At 45.9% G+C, this 23,280-nt stretch overlaps 1 long non-coding RNA gene across 3 annotated transcripts in view; it reads left to right on the top strand.

Annotated features, from left to right (window-relative positions):
* The window catches only part of LOC309868249, a 52,805-nt gene extending 29,805 nt beyond the window's left edge, over positions 1-23,000 (top strand). For all 3 annotated transcript variants that reach the window (XR_014313596.1, XR_014313597.1, XR_014313598.1), the window contains 3 exons: positions 977-1,071; positions 7,860-7,944; positions 22,584-23,000. This is a non-coding gene — a long non-coding RNA (uncharacterized lncRNA). The remainder of the gene's footprint in view (positions 1-976; positions 1,072-7,859; positions 7,945-22,583) is intronic.
* The last annotated feature ends 280 nt before the right edge of the window (positions 23,001-23,280 follow it).

The raw sequence follows: 23,280 nt of genomic DNA, 5'->3' as shown, positions 1-23,280 counted from the left end.
TGCCTTTTCCAGAAGACCATCTTCCATACTCCATACTCCAGCCTGGGCTGGCTAGGGACAAGATCCCTACTTCCTCCTGCACTAGGGAACCACCTGGGCTGGAACGACTGCCCCCAGCATTTCAAGGGCTCAGTGGGTTAATGGCCACCTCTTCTTAGCAGTCTCGCCTGGGGGCAGACGGAGACTGTTGGTGGTTAAGGAACCCCCCCCCCAACCCCCCACTCCAGGCCTCTGCAGACCTATTGAGTTTGGTCTATTCTAATCTCTTCCACCCCAGCTGAGCTTTAGAGAGGGTAGTTTGGGGTTGGAGGCACAGTGGAGACTCCTGATGTTACATTTAGATACATTAAATTATACATTTAGAATGTATATTTCTTCTGCATTTGGTCTTTAAATGCCCCCTGCATGTGGGTAGGTGGGCAGGGCAATTATCTCTAATTGACAGACAGGAGCCCTGAGGTCCAGAGAGGAAGATCACTTTGCTGCTACACGGAGTATCCTCTAAATCCTAACTCAGGGCCACTTTCCACCAACGAGGGCCCCAAAGGCAGGTGCAGGTGCCTGGCATGCAGGCTAGATGAGGCAGGGTCCAGAGAGAGAGAGTTCTGGAGACATCTCTCCCCAGGGAAGGGACATTGGAAGACCCACGGCTCCACTTAATGGCCAGCTGGCCCTGGTTTTGAGGAACCTCTGAAACTTCAGTCCCAAAAGCAGAAACTGTGTCCCCACTCTGGGCGGGCACAAGGTAATAGCTGATATCGAGGTAACACTTAGCTCCCATTTTTCTGTGCACCAGCCACCATTCATGTACGTGACAGAGATGGACTCATTTAATTCTCACCAAACCCTAAGAGGGGAGAAAAGTATTCTCATTTTATAGATAAAAAGTTGGGGGCACAAAGGGTTTAGGAACCTGTTCACATTCACACAGCTGGAAAGTATCCAATAAATGTCACTTTTCACCAACTCTTTTTAGACTATTGGAAAACAAGACTGGTCCCAGAGTTGTCCCCTGGGCATGAGATCCGGTGTCCCCAACCTGCTTGGTCATTCCTCTGCTTACCAACAAAGGTATGCTTTTGCTTGCTGGGTACAGCTATGGGTGGTTTATTGGATTTTGTAAGAGTAAAACTCCTCTGGGTGCTTTACATCGTAGGGATAAGAAGTCTGAGTTTCATTTTTAAGTAATTTGCAGTCACTGGAGTTTTCCTTCAGCTGGGATTCTGCACAAGGGTGGCCCAGAGAGGGGACAGTGACTGAGAAGCAGGAATTTCTAAGTGGTCTCTGGGTGGGACATGTGATTCAGGGGCTTTTCTGGACAGAGGACCTGAGCTCGCTGGCAGCAGTGACTGCTGCGCAGAAGAGCTTGTGCGTGCAGGGGGCCAGCACTGCACAGGACTCACCAGAGGAAGTCTGTTGGCTGTGAATGGCCCCAGGACACAAATCCAGCCTGCAACAGGTCCTTTGGGGTGACTCTGTTTGACTCTTGAGACATCTGGATGCAGCTAATTTTATAGGGTTATCTCTAAACTTCAAAGACAAAACAAAACCACTTAAAGAGTAGCTAGCCATGCCAGACACTTGCCCCTCCCACTCGCTAGCTCCTTTCTTTCCTCGTGGGGATAGTGGCCCCACGGCTGGGTGGTCCAAACCACTCTCGGCCCTGGGCAGGAGGCCAGCAGGGAGAGAAGAAGGCCGCCCCATCTCCTGGTCTTGCTGGGGGCTCTTAGGGTTCAGCCTTGGGGCCCTCCCCTCCTTCCACCCCCCAATCTCTGCGTTCAAGGCCGCTGGTGCCCACCCCCTCTGCACTAAGCCTCTTTCCTCACCCACCCACCCTGCCTCTCGCCTTTCTCCACAGTCCATTTACTTAACTCAGTGCAGTGACAGACTACCTGCTGTGCAGTGGTGCACAACAGATACTTCAGTCCCACTCCTGTTACCAGTCCTCACTCACACTGTATCCAACCCAAATGACCCCCATGAATGCCAACCGCCCCTGGGGACACCCGGAGAGGAGCACATCCTAGTATGGTGTGTTTAAAGGAATGGATGGGGCTTGGTGTTTGGAAGGATGGACATCCCCAGGGTGGCGGCGCGGAAAAACCGCAGACGAATGTGCAGAGCCCATTCCTCCAGATGCGAAGCCCCTAGCAGCACCAGGGGTCAGTCCGACCATCCACGGATCCGACTGAGGGCCCCTCAGCAGGGCACGCGGGACCCTCTTGGAGCTTGCAGGCTGCGAACTCCTTCCCCACCGACCGAGCTGGGCCAGAGATGGCGGGGCCAGAGATGACGGCTCAGCGCTCCCCTGCAGCCACGCCGGGCGCTGTGGGGGCCGGGAGAGGCCTGGAGCAACGCGCACTTCGGGAGGTGTTGCCTTTTTTCTTGGCTTGCCTTGCTCCCGGGATGCTGATGACTTGTGAGCCTTCGGAGAAACAGGAAACGCTCACATACTGGGCCACCCTTGGCACTCTTGGTTTTTTCCAGGTCCAGAGAGCAATACGAAAGGCATCCTGTTACAGTAACATGAGTCAGCTGAAATCTGCCAGGGCTTCTCCAGGTGCACAGATACGCGGCTTGGGTTGGGGCAGGGACTGGAGTGCCACGGACCCAGGACTCAGCAAGCCAGAGGAGAGGCTGGGAGCTTCTGACCAACTTCCTGACCACCCTAATTGCACAGACATGGAAGTGGCCTGGGTTGCAGAGTTGGGCTAGAACGCAGAATCCCAGCCTGGAACAGCCCCCTTCCCGCCAGCCCTGCTCTCCTCTGACACTAAGCTGTCTTCTGAGCAGCTTTTCTAAACCCTTTGCCCAAAGGCCCAGAGGCCTAGGTCAAAGATACTTCGTTGAAACCTAGTTGTTCAGAAGCTGGGGAGGGATGATCTAGCAAATTAAGGAAAGTAAATGCTGCCTCCTTCCAGTGACAGTCCCCTTCCCTGAAATCCTGTTCCTTAGGCTCTCCCAAAGTGGACTATAAACATGAACCTTCTCCTATATCAATCCACATTTTCCGTGTAATGTCAGTGCTCTTTTCTCAGCCACAGTACACAGATTCCTAGGCAATTTTCCTCTACCTTCGTGTCCAACTGAACTTGGGTGAACAGTCATCCGAGGACAGAAGCCACAGAAATCCAAGGACTAAGATCGAAGAAGGTCTGACTTCTGATTCATGGGCCATTCCAGCTGGGACAAGGCCTTCTGCAGCCCAGGCAGGGGTGGGGATGAGGGTTGGGCCAGATTAACAGGAACCAACTGGGGTTATTATCTGGAGCAGAGCAGATAAAGACTTCCTATTCTCTGCACTACCTTACGACTAATACTAATGGTTGTGTTCTTGAGAACTTTACCATGGCATTTGGATTGATCCTTTCAACCCAATGAAGAGGAACTACCAAAACCCCCAATTTGAAGATGAGAAAACTGAGGCACAGAAAGATTAAATGATGTTCTCCAAACCTCATGGCTGGCAAGTGGTGAGGCCAGGAGGCCACCATTAACCTCTATGTTCTACTGCCCCCCTTCTCCCCAAGTGATTCTATGGAAGCCTCCCTGCCCCTGATGGGGCCTTGAGGGATCCTCTGAGCAGGGAGTCACAAAGGCTGCTCAGGCAAGGTGGGTTCCAAGATCAAGGAGGCTATTTGTTAAGTCGCCACGAGGACTCCAACAGTCCCATGACCTCGGAGCTGTGAGACATCCTTGCCCAGTTCCCACCCATGGGTGCCCAGGGGGCCTCTGAGCCAAAGAGTGGGCATGGAAAGGACCCCACGAGGAATGGATCCAGCCTGAGCCATCCCCACCTCTGGTGCTGCCTGCTGGAGCGCAGGCTCTGGAACCCTCACCAGAGAGCTTCGTTATTCAAACAGGCTGAAACAATAAGGCTGGAAAACAAGCCAAGACACTGGGCTAGGAAGCCAGATAAAATAGGAAAGGTACCTCCCCTTATCAAGATCACAGAGGCCCCGTCCACTGAGCAGCTGGAACAAAAGGTTCCAATTAGATTGCGGAGCTGTTCCAATTTGGGAGGAAAATCAACACTGTGCACCCAGTCCACTCCTTTCCTAGGACAGGGGCCTGGCAATCTTTCCTGCCTCTGTGAATGGAGATTTCGGCAAACAGAAGGGCACGTCCGGCTTCCTATTTCCTGATCCTGAAGCAGTCCTAGCTGTCACACCAGCGTCTTTCTACCTTCTGTGACCTTTAGTAGACTACTCACTGTACTCGTTTCTTAATCAAGGAAAAATGAAGTAAAAAAATCTTGGGAAATATAGGAATCTCGTTGCAGGAATACCTCAGAAAGGTGACTCAGTACTTCAGTTCACAAAGGGAACCAGGAGATTCGCAGGAACAGTGTTGTTCCCTTTAAACAAGTAGATTGAACCAGGATTTCCTGACCCCTAAACTTTTGGCTGAACTGGGCTCAGTTACAAGATGTGCAGTTGGCAGGAAGAGAGCTCTCACCTTTTCAGAAATGGTTGAGTCTGGGATGGCTGAGGGAACTGCTGTGTTCCTGCAGAGCATCAAAGACTGATTCAGCATTGGTAGCCAGGGTGTCCTTCTAGAACACTGAGAAATGTCAAACTATGAATCCTTCTCGTGAACCCAAAGCAATAGTGCCAACAGAAAATTTGCCTATGAATAAGACATGAAATCATACTCAAAAGCTTTCACTCAAAACATGATCAATGGTTTCTGATTTTTTTTCATGAATGTCCATTTGCTCTTATAAATATATTTTGTAAAGTATATGGACTTTTACTGTCATTAGTCAAGAAATTGGAAGGATGGAGGCCAAAATTTTGTTTCGTTGGTTGCTTGCTTTGCAACGTTCCTTCAGTTGTTTCTTTTTACAAAGTACTTTTCCAGATGTCATGCCCTCCTTACTCATGCTATAAGCTTCCTAATTTTGCCCAAGGCTCACATATGGTGTATTTTAGCCAACAAGAATTCAGTCACCTTTAGAGCAGCCTATGTGACATCTCCATCATGGCACCCGCTTGGTGATGGCCACCACGGCATGGTTTTGTCTGGAGCTGACTGGAAGTGTTGAGAGAGGTCAAGACTTGTCCGTGAGTCTCAGGCAGGTCCCTGAACCTGGGGACTGAACCCAGGACTGCCAAGATCGGAGAAGCTCAGGACTGGCCAGGGTCAGGGGAGGCTTTGAGGCCAGACTACTTTTTGCTTGCGTGCACGGGCACACACACATTCACATGCACACGTGCACAGAACATTGCTTCGGTAGAACTTCCTTACTCAGACCCACTTTTCCATAAAAAGAGGATGTCAGTTGCTTCTCCTGGAAGACATACTGGCTTTCTGCAGATCCCAGAACTTCTTCCATTCAGCCAGTCCCTCTCGGGGCTGGGGGTCATAAGTATTGTTCCCAAGAGTTCCCTGACATGACTTGTCTCAAGGACTGGAAGTTTTTGAAAACAGGAGCCATGATAGACTTTTTGAAATTCCTTATAGCACTTTCAAAGAGATATCTACTTAAATAATAACCTAATGAACACTTGGGCTATTTCCGTAATTCGGCCATTGTAGATAATGTTGCTGTAAACACTGGGGTACATGTGTCCCTTTGAATTAGTATTGGTATTCTTTGGGTAAATACCTAGTAATGCAATTACTGGGCTGTGGGGTAGTTCTATTTTTAACTTTTTAAGGAGGCTCCAGACTGTTTTCCATAGTGGTTGCACCAGTTTGGATCCCTTCCAACAGTATAAGAGGATTCCCCTCTCTCTACATCCTCACCAACACCTGTTGTTTCTTGTGTTGTTGATTTTAGTCATTCTGACAGGAGTGAGGTGAAATTATAGTTTTGATTTGTGTTTCCCTGATGATGAGTGATGCTGAGCATCTTCTGGGTCTGTTGGCCATCTGTATGCCTTCTTTGCAAGAATATCCGTTCATGTCTTCTGCCCATTTTTCAATTGTATTAGTCAGTTTTTGAGTGTTGAGTTTTATAAGTTCTTTATATATTTTGGATACCAATTCCTTATCAGATATGTCATTTGTAAACATCTTGTATTCTGTAGGTTGCCTTTTACTTTTATTGATTGTTTCCTTTACTGTGCAGAGCTTTTTATTCTGAGGTAGTCCCGATAGTTTATTTTTGCTTTTTCTCCTTGCCTTAGGAGACATATCTAAAAAGAAGTTGCTATGGCCAATGTCAAAGAGGTTACTGCCTGTGTTCTCTTCGAGGATTGCTATGGTTTCAGGTCTCACATTTAGATCTTTAATCCATTTTGAATCTTTTTTTTTTAAGTATACTTTTTTATAGTAATCTCTATACCCAACATGGGGCTCGAATTCATGACCCTGACATCAAGAGTTTCATGTTCTACCAGCTGAGCCAGCCAGGGGTCCCGTTTTGAATCTATTTTTGTGTATGTTTTAAGAATGTGGCCTAGTTTCATTCTTTTACATGCTGCTGTACAGTTTTTCCAACACTATTTATTGAAGAACTTGGTTTTTTCCCCACTGAATATTCTTTCCTGCTTTGTTGAAGATTAATTGACCATATAGTCATGAGTTCATTTCTGGGTTTTCTGTTCCGTTCCATTTTTGTGCCACTATCATACTATCTTGATCACTACAGCTTGGTAATATAAGTTATAGTCCAGGATCGTGATGCCTCCAGCTTTGCTTTTCTTTTTCAAGGTTGTTTTGGCTACTTGGGGTCTTTTGTGGTTCCATACAAATTTTAGGATTTTTTGTTCTAGCTCTGTGAAAAATGCTATTGATATTTTGATAGCTACTGCATTAAAATGAATGGACAAAGAAGATGTGAGATATGAGATGTTATGGAATATTATGCAGCCATTAAAAAGAATGAAATCTTGTCATTGGATGGAGCTAGAGAGTATTATTTTAAGCGAAATAAGCCAGAGAAACACAAATACCATATGATAGATTTCACACATATGTGGAATTTAAGACACAAAACAAATGAACAAAGGCGGAAAAAGGGGGAGAGAAAAGCAAACCAAGAAGCAGATTCTTAACTGTAGAGAACAAACTGATGGTTACCAGAATGGAGGTTGCGGGGGGTGGGGATGGGTTAAATAGGCAATGGGGAGTAGGGAGTGCACAGTGTTGTGATGAGCTCTGGGAGTTGTATGGAAGTGTTGAATCACTGTATTGTTCACCTGAAACTAATATTATACTGTATGTTAACTAACAGGAATTTAAGCCCTTAAAAAAAAAAAAAATGAACCTAACGAGCAGCAAATACTTTCTGTAATTTTAAAGTGAGTGGCTTTTAGGACTGGTTGTAGTATAAGCATGCATGTTTACATAGGCTTGATAACTGTATGCCTTCTTTTGTATTTTACTCTGACTTAACATCCTATAGGACCTACTGTATGTATATTTCCACGTATTCCAGTTATCTGTCACCGTTTCACAAACAACCCCCAAATTTGGTGGCTTGAAACTACCTTGATTTATTATTTTTCACGATCCTGTGGATTGTTTGGGAGGTTCTTCTCCACATGGTGTTATTCCCATGGCTGCAATGGCTGGAACTCAGCTGTGCACCCACCCCTGCCCTTCTCCATGAGCTGTCTCATTCTCGCAGGCATCACCACACTCCCACCGGCTAGCCAGGACTTCCTTAAAGCATGGCAGCGGGGTTCTAAGAGGGAGTTTAACAAGAAGACCTAAAGCCCAGGCACTTATCAAGGCTATACTTGGATCGTGCCTCCTTAAAGTCTCATTGGTCAAAGGCAGACACGTGGTTAAGACCACAGCGGCTGTGGGCGGGACTTCACAAGGACGAAGATTGGGGGAAGCTGGCTTCCTGGGAGGGCACTGTCTCCCACAATGTAACAGTCTGCCACAACTTCCTTCTTTTCCAGAAGACTCGTAAGACTTACAGAATTGACCTTCTTGGCTCAATTATTTGAGAGCAAGCCTCTGATGTCAGGACGGTGATTTTGCAAGGTCAGCATTAGAATTGTGCCTCCAGGCCAGGGCTGAAGTGAGAATCACTTACCGGTGAGGGAACCTGGCTGTCTCTCCAGCACCTGAGCTGTCAAGACTTGGAAGCCTCCACTCATCTTGGCTACAGGGTAGTTCTTGTCAAGTGTGGGTGGGGGCAGGGGTATTCAGCACTTTTTCTTTGTGGGGGGAAAAAAAGAACATCCTGGGAGAGATAAAACTAGCAATGGTTGAAAGGATGCAAAAATAAGCAAAAGACACACAAGGACTCTCTGAGAAGATATGATTCAGCAGGGGAGGAGCTGCATGTTTCCTTATGTGCATATTTGCAGATCAGCAAAGTTCTTGAAACCCATCCATTCCAAAAGTCAGGAGCTACTGTATTTGTGCAATAAATCTCTTGTTGCTGATATTAATAGAATTTAAGTAATTCTAGGGAAAGGGAAAATAATTCACCCAGGAGCACCCACCCCATCTCCAGATCCACTTTCTGACACCTTTCAAGAAAGGGACAAACACCACCTACCCAGCTACAATCAGTAATTTACTCACAACACTACCACTTGTGTCTTTTTCCCAGGCTGTGGTCTTAATTCGTGCATGATTATATGTAACTATAAGCATACAGTAGGTACATTTTTGTATTCTTTTAAAATTCATCACACACACCTTTCTTTCTCCTCTTCTGTGTCACAGTTTGCCTAACTTCTCCTCTGCAAGTAGATGTCTGGGCTTTTTACACTCTTGCTATTATAAATAGTGCTGCTATGAACACCTTTGCAAATATTTTATTTTGAATTATTTCCTTGGAGGTAAACCTCTAAAGTGGGTCAGAGACTATAAATATGCTTTTGTTGCCTATTTCTATACTGTTCTTAGATCCACCCCACGAAAATAAATCCCAGGTGGATTTGAAGTTAGATATTAAAAAAACAAACAAACAAACAACAACAAAACCCCTAAAATCTAAAGAAAAACAAAACAAAATAAGGAACAAAATCATTGGAGATGAAAGGACTAAGTTTAAAAGAAATAGTCAGGGGTGCCTAGGTGGTACAGTCCGTTGAGCGTCTGATCTTGGTTTCAGCTCAGATCATGATCTCAGGGTCAAGAGATCAAGGCCTGCATTGGGCTCTGTGCTCACTGTGGAGTTTGCTTGAGATTCTCTCTCTCCCTCACTCTGCCTCTCCCCCTTCTGCTCTCTCTCTCTAAAATAAATAAATAAATATTTGAAAGATAAATAATCATACAGGAAAAGATTGATAGATTTGATTTAAAACATTTTAAGCCACATGGAGCCGAGATGAGTAAAGACTATTTCCTGTGGAAGGGAGGGACATACACCTGTAGGCAGGCCTATGTCTCTGCAACCCAATAAAATATAGACAGTGAAATCCTTTCCCAGGAATAGCGCAGAAGTAGCTTATACCTTGTGGGACAAAATGTACTTTTCTCAGAAAACAGCATGAGAAAACATACAGTATTCCTGAGATGTAATACCATGGTAAAACATTTCAATGAAGTCCAGTATTATAGAGTTTTTTAAAAATTAAAAGAAAACCTGGTAGAAGATATTGATTGATAGGCAAGGTGACAAAGTGTTAAAATTCTTATTGTATATTAAATGGCAAAGAAAAATAATATTACTCCAGGTTAGAGAATATGACCAGACAAATCACTGAAAAAATCACAATTGTTTATTAACCAATTGAAAAGGTATAATAATCAAATGATTAAACTTAAAATAGGATGTATTTTCCCTCTGTCAAAATGGCTGACTTTAAAAATGTGTGATATCCAGGGTTTAAAAGTGCCATTGTAGAAGAAGTGTTCTTTACTAACACACTGCTGGGAGGAGAGAGGCTTGCATTTGTAAACTGCACTGATTTGGCAGTACTGTAAGGAGCCCTCTTAAGCCCATCCCTTTGGCCCAATACATACTCATGAAATGCCATCCCAAAGGTATAAACTTAAATACATAAAAAGCTCTGTAGCCAACATGCTTTCCAGTACTTTAAAAAAAAAGTGGAAATAAACTAAATAATATTAGAGAAGCGATTTGGTAAATTATAGTATTTACTTGTTGGATATTATGCAACAATTAAGACTTAATGTTTAAATATCTTATATAATACGGAAACTGCTTACAGTATGTTACATTTTAAAATAGATTACAAAAGTATATACACAACTATATGAAGAAAAATGGTATAAAATCAGGAAAGAAGTCATTCAAAATAGTGATTTTGAGAACTACTCTGTAACTAAATGAGTTTGTATTTGGGTAAGAAAGGTTTCCTTGAGTTAGTTGAATTTTTTCTTTTTTTATTTTTAAGAAACATGAATTTCCTATTAATGAAAAATAACTAAATGTGTAGGGGCTCCTGGGCAGCTAAGTGGATTAAAGCCTCTGCCTCCTGCTCAGGTCATGATCCCAAAGTCTTGGGATCAAGCCCGTGTCCAGCTCTCTGCTCCCTGGGGAGCCTGCTTCCCTTCCTCTCTGCCTGCCTCGCTGCCTGTTTGTGATCTCTATCAAATAAATAAATAAAATCTTAAAAAAAAAAAAAGAACTAAATGTATAAAAAGAAGGCATCAGGGGCGCCTGGGTGGCTCAGTGGGTTAAGACCTCTGCCTTCGGCTCAGGTCATGATCCCAGGGTCCTGGGATCGAGCCCCGCATCAGGCTCTCTGCTCAGTGGGGAGCCTGCTTCCCTTCCTCTCTCTCTGCCTGCCTCTCTGCCTACTTGTGATCTCTGTCTGTCGAATAAATAAGTAAAATCTTAAAAAAAAAAAAAAAAGAAGAAGAAGAAGAAGAAGAAGGCATCATGAGCCCTCCCTTTCTGTTGGCTGGGATTTGGTCATCTGATTTATTCCAGCTGGCTGAAACGGTCATTTATAGTTATCTGATTTTGCATTTCTCAAACATCTATTCAAATAGGGAACTAGGGGGTTTCAGAGAGGGGGTGCAGGAGCAGGATCCATGTGGATTTAAAACTTGGAACTGAGAACTTGAGGGCGACAGGCAAGATGGGAAAGGAAGCAGCTGCCCTGACGTTTACATTCTTAGTAGAAATACTGAAAATAACTCTTGGGCCATATTCATATTCACCTATTTATTCAAACATATTTATTGAGCACCTAACTGGAAGCAGAGAGTGGAAAAGATACAGGCACTGCCCTCCAAGGGGGACACAGACGGGGAGAGAGAAGCGGGTCTGCCCCACTGTGCGGGTCTCCGGGATGACGCGGAGCAGGAGAGCCGAGTGCGCTGAACGACGCCTGGAGCATGACGACACTGACGTAAACGACCGTAAAATCAATACTGCCAGAGCCCGGTGTTAATCGCTGGTCGTGATAAATATGTGTATAAAAGTAAATAAAATGGATCTGGAGGCTACGCAGCAAATTCAGGGGAGTGTTACCTCTACAGAGACGAGGGGGGGGGTTATAGTTAAAAAGGACTTTTTATAAGTTATATGTCAAATCCCTTTTCTTACCGATAGGAAAAAGTATGGCAAGTAAATGTCATACATTGTGATAATTCTAGGGGGTGGGGGAGAAATGCTTTGGTTGAGATATGTACGAGTGTGGTAGGATGGAAGGAGGAGGGTGTAGCAATGCCGGGGAGATTGCGGAAGGGGTTCTGCAGGCTGAAGACCAATCAGCTAATCCCCGCCAGACCTGGTGCTCCTGGGTGGAGTACAGAGGTCTTTCAGCAGAAGTGAGGACCTACAGAATGTGGCAAGTGTGTGTGGGTGATAGGGAGGCCACACAGGCAGGGCCAGCTTCTGGGGTGTGCACCCAAAGGACCTTGGCTTCATCTTGGGGGTCCTGGAAGGACCACCCACAGCTTTGGGGCTGTATAAAGGTGAAGTAGGGGAGGAAGTTACCTAGGAGATAGGGACCATCCTGAGGTTTTCTGTAAGCCCAGTGGCGAGCCCACCACTCACCCACCCGCCCATGGGCAGGCACTGTTGTCATTGCGGGAACATCAAACGCAGCACAAAAGTCAAGGAACGCAGGATATTTGAGCGGCCCTTAGAAGGGTGGTAGTAACTTCAGGAGAGGAATAGTTGTAGTTAGAGGTCTCAGCAACCTGGGGAATCTGTGGGATGGAAGCAAGGGCCAGGTGAGGCTAGCTGTCATTTCTGGGGAGTTCAGCACTCATTTGGAGCACTCCTTTGGGGCGATTGCTTCATCCCTACTGCCCTCAACAAAAGAGGGCGAAAGAGAGCCACAGGAGCCAAATCCTTTCCACTCCACCCCCTTCCCTGCCCAGTCAGGACAGGAATGCGGTCTCCACCTGGCCAATGGATATTCTTGCCTCGGTTCAGATCCTGAATAAGTGAGCTGAGGACAGTGAGAGGTTAGAGGTCATTTACAAAAGCAGATGCACCCTCGGTGCTGAAGTCTTGCTGCACTGGCCATGACCTGCTTCTGGCTCTCTAGAGCCCTCAATTCCTGACTTTCCCGAGCCTGGTCTTCCCAATCTCTTGTTTATTCTGCGAGCTCTCCACTCCCTGGGGGCTTCCATCAACTTCCTTTGACTTAAAATTAGCAGTCACTGGTTTAGGGTTCATGGACACAAGCATCAGCTGAGACAAGCATCAGTTGACAGTTGGCAATGGGGGGGAGGTCAGCCAGAGCATCCTACACTTTTCTCTTCACAGTATATCTTGTTCCTAATTCATCCCCTGTGACCTCCATCCAGATCTGTGTTTTCTTACTCCTTCGCAGCTGTAGCTGCTTTCCAGCTGGACTCTGTTACAGCTCACTCTGCATCCTAAGTTCTGCTAAGTGTTGCTAGAGCCCTTTATCCTGCAACTTCCCTGCTCAGGAACTTGGTGTGACTCGCTGTTGCCTGTAGGTCAAGTCCAGACATCCACACCCTCCTTTAATCTGGTCCCAGCCCTACCATCTGACTGGAGAAGCCCTGTGTACTCCTTGAGGGACTCCAAGTGGACACCCACCTTGGCACTTCCCCTGCTGGAAAGCCTGTCTCTTCTTGTCTGTCCAAACTCTGGCAAGAATTTGGCTCTCTGGATCTGGTTCGGTGTTCCTAGGAACTTGTCTTGGGTTGGGGCAGTTACTGACCGCCCCCCCCCGGGGGGGGGGGTTGCTGCTCTCCTCTATAGAACGCCTGGGACAGGTCAGGTGGTCACTGATGGTTCCTTACAGTTTCCAGCTGAACCAATACTATGCAAAACTGCCTTCCCCACACTGTGGTTCACCCCTTTCCTTCCTGAAGCCCCAGCCCTGGCAGGGGTCATGGAGGGAACACCCAAAGTCCTCGCTTTCTCTGACTTACTTCCTTCATCATTACAGTCCCATGAGCTGGGTGGGTGCAGTTGGCCTTGCACTTCGGGAAAAAGGAGACAGACGTCGATCCCAGGTCCACAAAAGCACAGAGCTCCATGTTGGCCTCGGTTGCATGGGCCAGAGCATGCATGATGTGCAGAGTCCGGGATTCAGTCATGCTGTAGTCTACGAGCCTCTCTCCTATGGGTGCTCCTGCCCAGGCTGCCTCCCACCCCTGTGTTGTGCTGCTCTATATGGCTTTCTGACCATTGTCAGTTACCTCGACTTCCCCCTGAAACCAAACTTTTCATGGGCACAAACCTCTTGTGAGGTGGGGGCCCACAAGGCTGACCCTCCAGCTCACAGTGGTCCTCCTCCTGGTCATGTAGCTGCCTGCACAAATCCAGGGATTCAGTGCGGCCTTTCAAGGTTTGACAGGTGTAAACATGCCCCACTTTTGAGATATAATTAAACTGGTCTGAGTTGTCTCCCCAGGAGCGTAAGTGGGGCAGGGGTGAGAATATAGGTGTGTCGGTGAGTGTATAAGTATGAATGTGGGTGCTAGGAGTGTGGATGTGTGTAAATGTGCATGTAAGAAAAGAGCAAGATTTATTGAGGGGTCGGCTTGTCTCCATTTGGGGCCTGTCACCTGTGAGCTTGGCAGCCACCAGGCCTTTCTGCCGTGTGACAGGACGCACAGGGAGAGGAGCACAGGTGGAGGCCTGGTGATTTCTGATGGCCTCACCACGTCAGTGAGCTCCAGAGCCCTGGCACCAGGGGCTTCTGCTCATTGTGGCCCAAACCATGCCTACTGTCACCCTGGGTCATGCTTCTGACCCCTGACTGGCTTTTCTCCTCAGACGGGGTTTGTGAGGCATGCTGCACTGTAGTTAATGTGTTGATGCGTTTTAGAACAAATTAAATATGGAAATAGCTTTATTTTTCCCTGATGATTAAAGTAATAGAGAAATACACAGAGAAGATTATTTTAAAAATCTCTCTGAATTATTGTTAATTTTTTCTTTAAGGTGTGACCATGGCATTAAAGTTACACATTTGAAATATAGTTCCAGGGCACCTGGGTGGCTCAGTTGTTGTAAGTGTCTGATTCTTGATCTCAGCTCAGGTTGTGATCTGAGGGTTATGGGTTTGAGCTCTGTATTTGGGCTCCACACTTGGCCTGGAGCCTACTCTGAATGAATGAATGAATGAATGAATGAATGAATGAATGAAATAAAATATCGTTCTTATGTGGGGCACCTGGCTGGCTCAGTGTGTGAAGCACACAACTCTTGATCTCAAGTGTGGGTTCGAGCCCCACGTTGGGTGTAGAGATTGCTTAAAAATAAAAATCTTAATATAGTTCATATCTCTTATTTTTATTTTTGTATTTTATTTATTTATTTATAAAAGATTTTATTTATTTATTTGACAGAGATCACAAGCAGGTAGAGAGGCAGGCAGAGAGAGAGGAGGAAGCAGGCTCCCTGTTGAGCAGAGAGTCCGATGTGGGGCTTGATCCCAGGACCCTGAGATCATGACCTGAGCTGAAGGCAGCGGCTTAACCCACTGAGCCACCCAGGCGCCCCTATTTAGTTATTTATTTGAGAGAGAGAGAACAGACAGGGTGGGGGGTACCAGAGGGAGAGGGAGAGCGAGTCCTAAGCAGACTCCGCATTGAGTTTGAAGCTGGACCCCAGAATCAATACCATGACCCTGAGATCCTGACCAGAGCCGAAACCAAGAATCAACACTTATCTGACTAAGCCACCCCCGCGCCTCTGGTTTCTTTTAGGGATAAGTACTAAGATATTTAAGAGTGAACTTATTATATAAACTTATGTGTGAGGACTGGTGTTTATTACAAAATAAGATAGGGAAAGGAGGTGGATGGAAGTACACACGAAACAGAACTGCCCATGAGCCAAAGCCAGAGATGCCGGTTCATGTTAATACACTTCCCGCATTTGTTGGATGTGTATTGTTGGAAATTCCCTATAATAAGTTACCAAAAAACAAAAACACCACCTCACCTTTTAATCCAACTACCCAGAAATAAGCACCTTTAACATCTTGGGACATTTGTCACTCAACTTTGTCATCTAAACTTGCTTATTGTGGTTGGGGGAGATGTCCTAACTTAAAAACACCGGCCATTCATGTTCCCAGCCTCCCTTCTCAGGCACATGATGAGGCTCCAGCACACCCTCGACCCACATCTTGAATCAGAGGCTAATAATGAGAGAGCACAGTGGGTCAACAGTTAGGGCCGCAGTGGGCCAGCCTACACTGCAGGGCTGAACTCACCAGCTCTTCTCCTCCTGGAGATTCTGAGGGCTCCCCAAAATCCTTCTCACAAATCTTTTCTGCCTCCATTATCCAGAATTAGTTTCTTTTGCTCAAACTAAAAATCCTGGTAGGCAGAACACTTTAGTATAGTGTTTGGCTTACTGACAAGATTATACTATGCAAACTGCTCCGTGAGGTACTTCTTTTCTTGCACTTACTAGCCAGAGGAAGGCGTCTTTGTAGGTGAACAGACCTTCTCCCTCCGTCATCCTCTCAAACACAGTTAATGCTGCTACAGGAATGAGGGAGATCTCTTTCCCTGCCTTTTCCACAAGTGGGCTGGTAGAAAGAAAGGAAGGGTCTCCATGATACAAATTCACTTTCCTCATAATGGTGGGGGGAATGGCCTGAGGGTGTGCCTGGCCAGCTGGCCCCTAACAGTGGGCTCCTGGCAAGGCCCCAGGAGAGGTGTGTCACATTCCATAAACACATTTTGTTTCTCCACTGAGGCTTGTCGCCTGAGCAGACTGCTGCCTGGCCAGAGGCTGATCGCAGGAGTGGAGGTTTCACCATCCAGGGCTTTACAGGGCTGTCTGAGGTCACGAGCCTCCAGGCTTGCCCCCGGGGGACCCAGCCCACAACAACTTTCAGTCTCCTCATCCAGCCCCACGGCAATTCCTGTGAGTTGGGTATGGGCTGAATGGGCTCCCCGCAGCAGGGCATCACATTTGGAGGCCAAAATGAGCTAGGGGGAGGGGGGACGCACAAGGTCACGAGGCTGTTCTTAAGCTCCTCGCCCCAGTTTGTCCTTTTTTTTTTTTTTTTTAAGATTTTATTTATTTATTTGAAAGACAGACAGTGAGAGAGAGCATGAGCAAGGAGAAGGTCAGAGGGAGAAGCAGGCTCCGCATGGAGCTGGGAGCCCGATGCGGGACCCGATTCCAGGACTCCGGGATCATGACCTGAGCCGAAGGCAGTCGTCCAACCTACTGAGCCACCCAGGCATCCCCCAGTTTGTCCTTAAAGAGAATCTCGTTCCACAGGTCCTGGGCATCCCTGAGAGGCAGAGGAAGGAATGCTACTTGGAGGGAATGGTATGTCAAAGGGACGGTGTCACATGCCTCAGCCTTACTAATGGGAATCACCCCAATAGCACGGGCTGTTATCCACCAAGCCTCAGATACTACCAGCAATGTTAAGCATCACGGCAAGTGTGGGAGAGCTGCATGGGCCCCTTCACAGACAAGAAACTGAGACGCCCGGAGTGGTACAGATTGGGGCCTGGAGTGGGACCCCAGGTTGGCACACCCGTAGGCCCGCCTCATTAGGAGGAGTGAACTTTTATCATGGAGACCCTTCGTTTCCTTCTACCAGCCCACTCGTGGGAAAGGCAGGGAAGGAGAGCGCCCTCATTAATAGTGTTTGAGACATGGAAGAAAGAGGTCTTTATACCTACAAAAGGACCCCCCACCCCAGCATATTAGTAACAGAGCAGTCCCTCTGGGGGTCTGCCTCTGTCGTGATGGTCACCAGGGGTGGTGCCCCTTGAAGCAGCCTTCCACAGGCCCCACGGACATTTGCTCCCGCTACTATCACCACCTTAGAGAATCAGCTGAATGTGGTCTAAACTTAATCATGAATGACCTTGGGCAGGTTTCCCAGCAGACCCAGAGGAGGTGGGTTCCTGCCGGCTGCTCTGAGGAATGACCTGGGACCAGAGGTCCTGGACTCTCTCTGCCAGAGGCCAAGGTTGCCCATTTACCAAAGCCCTGGATCCAAGACTGCCTCCACGGCTGTGCAGTTTATAGGAAACTGGGAGTTTCCTGGGGACTTGTAGCAACAAAATCAGTTATCTATCTTTCTTTTTCTTTCTTTCTTTCTTTCTTTCTTTCTTTCTTTCTTTCTTTCTTTCTTTCTTTCTTTCTTTCTTTCTTTTTCTTCTCTAAGTTTGTAAAATGTATGTATGTATGTAATCTCCATACCCAACATGGGGCTCAGAAGTATGGCCCCGAGATCAAGAGTCACAGGGGCTTTCGCCTGGGCCAGCCAGGCGCTCCTATATCAGTTACCCTTCAAACACTCCTGGGAGGTACTTTTCCAATAAGGAAATTTTATAAAATAGAAATAGTAGCAAGTGGAATTTCAGAGTAAAATGGTTTCGTGTGGCAGCCAGAGCAACTCCAGGTTACTGACAGCAGTGGTGGGAAATGACAGTTGGTAGGGGCTTCAAACATCTTCCGCAGAGGAGGAAGCACACCCGGGCCAGAAAGAGAGAGAAAGGGCCTTGGGGGCCCGAGGGGCAGGGTTTCAGCCCCAGCACTGCCACTTTTCCTGGCTGTGTTACCTCAGACAAGTTGCTAAACCTCTCTGAAGCTCCGTAAAATGGGGATCATAATGCCACCTCTGTCCTGTAGCCATCACAGATGGAGAATGGCTGGCATCTAGCCGCTGTCTGAGAAAGGAGGCCTGTTAGTACTCGCCAGGAGCTGGATTACCTGGGTCCTTGGCCGTCTGGATCTGAGATGTGAATCAATGCTTTTAAGGGACAGAAATTGTGGCTAAGGCTTGTCAGTTACAGGTGAAATCAGAGAATACGGAAACTGCTTTTTTGATTCGTGCCTCACTTCCTCTTGTGCTCCCTTTGCCGAGTTTCCTCTGCAGATTCCCTGTTAGCCGACTCACACCCTCACCCCGCCTCTTGCTCATGGGTTTATGTCCTGAATTTTTAATCATTAGCATTTATCAAAATGTGCCTGTCATATGTCCTCATATTCCTCTGGCCCTCACTCCAAGCCGTACACTTATTCCCAGGTTTAACCTCAAAAGGGTGAAAGCTTTTTACTCTGTTTATCTTGTAAGTTCTGTGATGTTTACATATGGATGTTTTAGGCTTCCTCCTCAAACCAGAGGTTTACTCTGTGTTTCCTGGAGAACAACGGAGTTAAGTGTGAATACACAGAAAAGTTTCTGGAGCCCTGTCCTACCCCCACCCCCACTCACCCCTGCAGGCTATATGCTGTGGGGCCAAGTGGCAAGGTCCTGCCCCGGCAAGTTGCCTCCCAGTGATGGCGGTGGGAAGGTTTGGAAGGAGAACTTTAAAACCCAACTCAAAATTGAATCAACACTAAAACATTTCACCTGAAAGAAGCTCATTCATGAGTCCTTAAAACTTGCATGTGCTTGTTTATTTTGAGCTTCCCTAGAGATGAATGTTAAAATACTGCAAAGTTTTAAAACGTCTGACCAAAATGTTTAATGTGGTGGCTTTGGGTACACCTAGCCTCAATCAGAAATGAACATAGACCACACAACTGGAAACTCCTGGAAGGAGTGACATGCCTCACTTCCTTTAACTTAGCACCACCTGAAACTTGACCCTGAACATTCAGACCCGCCGAATCCAGGTCCCACACTGTCGTTCAGCTTTCTGAGGTTCCCTCAGATCTTACGTCTTGCAGCTTCTGCATTATTACGTAGTTCCTAGGAGACACTCTTCCTTTAATAAGACATCAGAAATTCAAACCACGGGACGCCTGGGTGGCTTAGTTGGTTAAGCAGCTGCCTTCGGCTCAGGTCATGATCCCAGCGTCCTGGGATCGAGTCCCACATCGGGCTCCTTGCTCCGCAGGGAGCCTGCTTCTCCCTCTGCCTCTGCCTTCCACTCTGTCTGCCTGTGCTTGCTCTCGCTCTCTCTCTCTCTCGCTCTCTCTCTGACAAATAAATAAATAAAATCTTAAAAAAAAAAAAAGAAATTCAAACCATCCTTAGTAATATTTTTATCCAGTTGTGGTAGGATACCAGTAACGAATGTAAAGGAACCAGATTCAGAATGGATGAGCTGCACGCAGTCATTTAGTCAGCAGCACGCTTTGGAGCTGCTTTATACTAACAGGTTGGGAATGTGGATTTGGAATCCACACGAGCCTGGCGTTGCCATCCGCTGACTGTGACCTGGGCTGAGTTTCTATAACTGACTCTGCTTCAGTTTCCTTAGAAAAAATCTGAAAATAATGACCGTACCTACCTCACAGGGTGGTTTGAGGATTTACCAGAATTTGTATTTGCAAACCACTTAGAATAGGTCTGGAACGTAGGAAGCTCCATGTACATGTTTACTAAATAAAAAGTAAATCTGTGATTTTATCCCATGATCTGTATTATCAGGTCAGTTAGATAACAGCTTGAAAATATATTGTGCATACTGAAAATCTGGCAATTTAAAAGACCTTAAAAACTTACCTTTAAATAGTTTTCTGGGTGCCTGGGTGGCTCACTCTGTTAAGTGTCTGATTCTTGATTTCTGCTCAGGTCATGATCTCAGGGATATGAGTTTGAGCCCCAAATGAGGCCCCGTGCTGGGTGTGGAGCCTGCTTAAGGTTCTTTCCCCCCTGCTCCCCCGTCCCTCTGCCCCTACCCCTGTCCCATAAACAAACAAATAGCTGAATGCTTTCCATATAGAGTATACTCAGTACATTTTTAAGCTTTAATTCTAGTGTCATTGACAGACAGTATTATATTAGTTTCAGGTGTGCAGTAGTCAACAATCCCATATATTACTCAGTGCTCACCAAGGTAAGTATACTCACAGGTCATCTCTGGCTCAGTCCGGGCAGCACACAGCTCTTGATCTCAGCATTGTATGTTTAAGCCCCATGTTGGGTATAGACATTGCTGAAAAATAAATCCTTTAAAAAAAGAAAAAGATAAGAGTACTGTTAACCCCCTCCCCTCTTTCAACCCTCCTCCCACCCACCTGTGCTCTGGTAACCTCAGTTTGTTCTCTATAGTTAAGAGTTTGTTTTCTGGTTTACCTCTCTTTCTTTTATCCCTTTGTTCCTTTTGTTTCTTAAATTCTACATATGAGTAAAATCATATGGTATTTGTCTTTCTCTGGTTTATTTCATTTATTCTCTCTAGATCCATCCATGTTGTTGCAAATGGCAAAATTTGGTTCTTTTTTTGTGGCTGAATAATATTCCATCATGTATATACATCATTTCTTCTTTATTCATTTATGTATCTATGGACACTTGGGCTGCTTCCGTAATTTGGCTATTGTAAATAAAGCTGCAATAAACATAGGGGTGTATGTATCCCTTTGAATTAGTGGGTTTTTTTTTTTTTTAAAGATTTTATTTATTTATTTGACACAGAGAGAGAGATCACAAGCAGGCAGAGGAGCAGGCAAAGGGGTGGGGGAAGCAGGCTCCCGGCTGAGCAGACAGCCTGATACGGGGCTCGATCCCAGGACCCTGAGACCATGATCTGAGCTGAAGGCAGAGGCTTAACCTACTGAGCCACCCAGGTGCCCATATATTAAATTTAAACTATTTAAATTTGTATTTTTTGTAAATACCCAGTAGTATGATTACTGAATCCTAGGGTCATTCTATTTTGATTTTTTTTTGAGAAATCTCCATATTGTCTTCCATAGTTCTGCACCAGTTTGCATTCCTACCAACAGTATATGAGTCCCTTTTTTTCTACATCCTCACCAACATTTCTTTCTTGTGTTTTTTATTTTAGCCATTCTGTCAGGTGTGGGTTTATATCATCTTGTGGTTTTGATTTACATTTCCCTGATGATGAGTGATGTTGAGCATCTTTTCTTGTGTCTGTTGGCCATTTCTATGTTTTCTTCGGAGAAATGTCTGTTCATGGTTTCTGCCCCCCCCCCCCTTTTTAAGAGAGAGAGTGTGAGCACGAGTTGGAGGTGGAGGGCAGAGGAAGAGGGAGAGAGAGAATCTGAAGTAGGCTCCACACTCAGCACAGAGCCCGATGTGGGGCTTGATCTAACGACCTTAAGATCATGAGCTGAAATGCTTAAGTGATTGAGCCATCCAGGCACCCCTCTTCTGAAGTAGATTATTTAGGGGCACCTGGGTGGCTCAGTCAGTAAAGTGTCTGCTTTTGGCTTAGGTTATGATCCCAGGGTACTGTGATGGAGCCCCTCATTGGCTCCCTGCTCAATGGGGAGCCTGCTTTTCCATCTTCCCCTGCCCCTCCCCATGCTTGTGCACTCCCTCTCTCTGTCTCTTTCAAATAAATAAATAAAATCTTGGAAAAAAAAATAAAGTAGATCGTTTGGAATATTTTGGTGTTGAGCTGTATAAGTTTCCTGTATATTTTGGATATTAACCCTTTATTGGATATGTCATTAGCAAATATCTTTTCCCTAGGCTCTCTTTTAGTTTTATTGTTTGTTTCCTTTGCTGTGCAGAAGTTTTTATTTTGATATAGTCCCAATAGTTGCTTTTTTCTTTTGTTTCCCTTGCCTCAGGAGACATATCTAGAAAGATGTTATTGTGGTCAATGTCAGAGAAATTACTGCCTGTGTTCTCTTCTAGGATTTTGATGGTTTCAGGTCTCACATTTAGGTCTTCAATCCATTTTGAGTTTCTTTTTGTGTATGTTGTAAGAGAGTGGTTCCAGTCCAGCTTTACTCTTTTGCATGTGGCTGTCCAGTTTTCCCAATCCCATTAGTTCAAGAGACTATCTTTTTCCCATTGCATATTCTTGCCTCCTTGTTGAAGATTAATTGACTATATAATTGTGGGTTTATTTCTGGGTTCTCTGTTCTGTTCTGTTGATCTCTGTGTCTGTTTTTATGCCAGTACCACACTGTTTTGATGACTACTGCTTTGTACAGATTCAACAAATTTTTAAAATTAGGAAATATGAAAAAATGACAACATTTAAAGGAAGTTATCCTTTGCCTAAGTTTTTCCTCGGTATAGCTTCGCCAGCGGCTAGTGAAGGCTTCTCATATACTGACAGGGACAGTGGGGATTTTGTCATAAGGAAGCAGCTCTCTCTCCCCTCCTTTTTGGTTGAGGCCTGGTCAGGGCCTCTCCCACACACCATGCCAACCCCATGCAAAAGCACAGAAACTTCATTTTAAAAACCAACTTGTCAACTTTTTAATTAGTAAATCAGCCTTCAAGTGTATTTCCTTCATAAATTTTTATTCCTTTCTTAGACTTCAACTAACGACAACTTTGACCTTGTATTATGCTGGCCTCCTTCCTTATTACACTTACTTGTTTTGATGGCAGATGTCTTGGCCTCAGCCAACAGCGCTCAGGACCCTGCCCTACTCTCCAGAAGACTTGTGTTGCCTTGATGTGGGATTGTCCTCATACATGTGGCTGCAGAAGCACTTGTCCCCTCGGGGGTGGGAGGGGTGTACACCATCAAGCATTGAGTGTAAATGTATAAAATAGCATTTTAGGGGCACCTGCGTGGTTCAGTGGGTTGAAGCCTCTGCCTTCAGCTCAGGTCATGATCCCGGGGTTCTGGGATCAAGCCCCACATTGGGCTCTCTGTTCGGCGGGGAGACTGCTTCCCCCTCTCTCTCTGCCTGCCTCTCTGCCTACTTGTGATCTCTGTCAAATAAATAAATAAAATATTTAAAAAAAATCTTTAAAAAAAATAAAAATAAAATAGCATTTTACTCAAAATGTTATTCAAAATGCTCTTCAAAGTGTGGTCTCTGGAACGGCAGTCCAGTCCTTGTCTAGGAACTTACTAGAAATGCAAGTGTCAGGCCAGCTGTGGACCAGCTAAATCAGAACCTGCATTTCCACATCATCTCCAGGCCGTTGGAGTGCACACTGGGCTGGAGAAGCTCTGGCCTCAGGCATGCACATCATCTGCCATCAATTCGAAGGCTGCTGGAAATTTCTAGGCTCAGCTCAGGAATCCAAGATCACATGCAGATGCAAAAATGAATAGTCTATCCCATCTCCTAAG

This window comes from Mustela nivalis (genome assembly GCF_964662115.1).
Source record: "Mustela nivalis genome assembly, chromosome: 6".
NCBI lineage: Eukaryota > Metazoa > Chordata > Mammalia > Carnivora > Mustelidae > Mustela > Mustela nivalis.
This window is presented reverse-complemented; position numbering and strand designations above follow the sequence as displayed.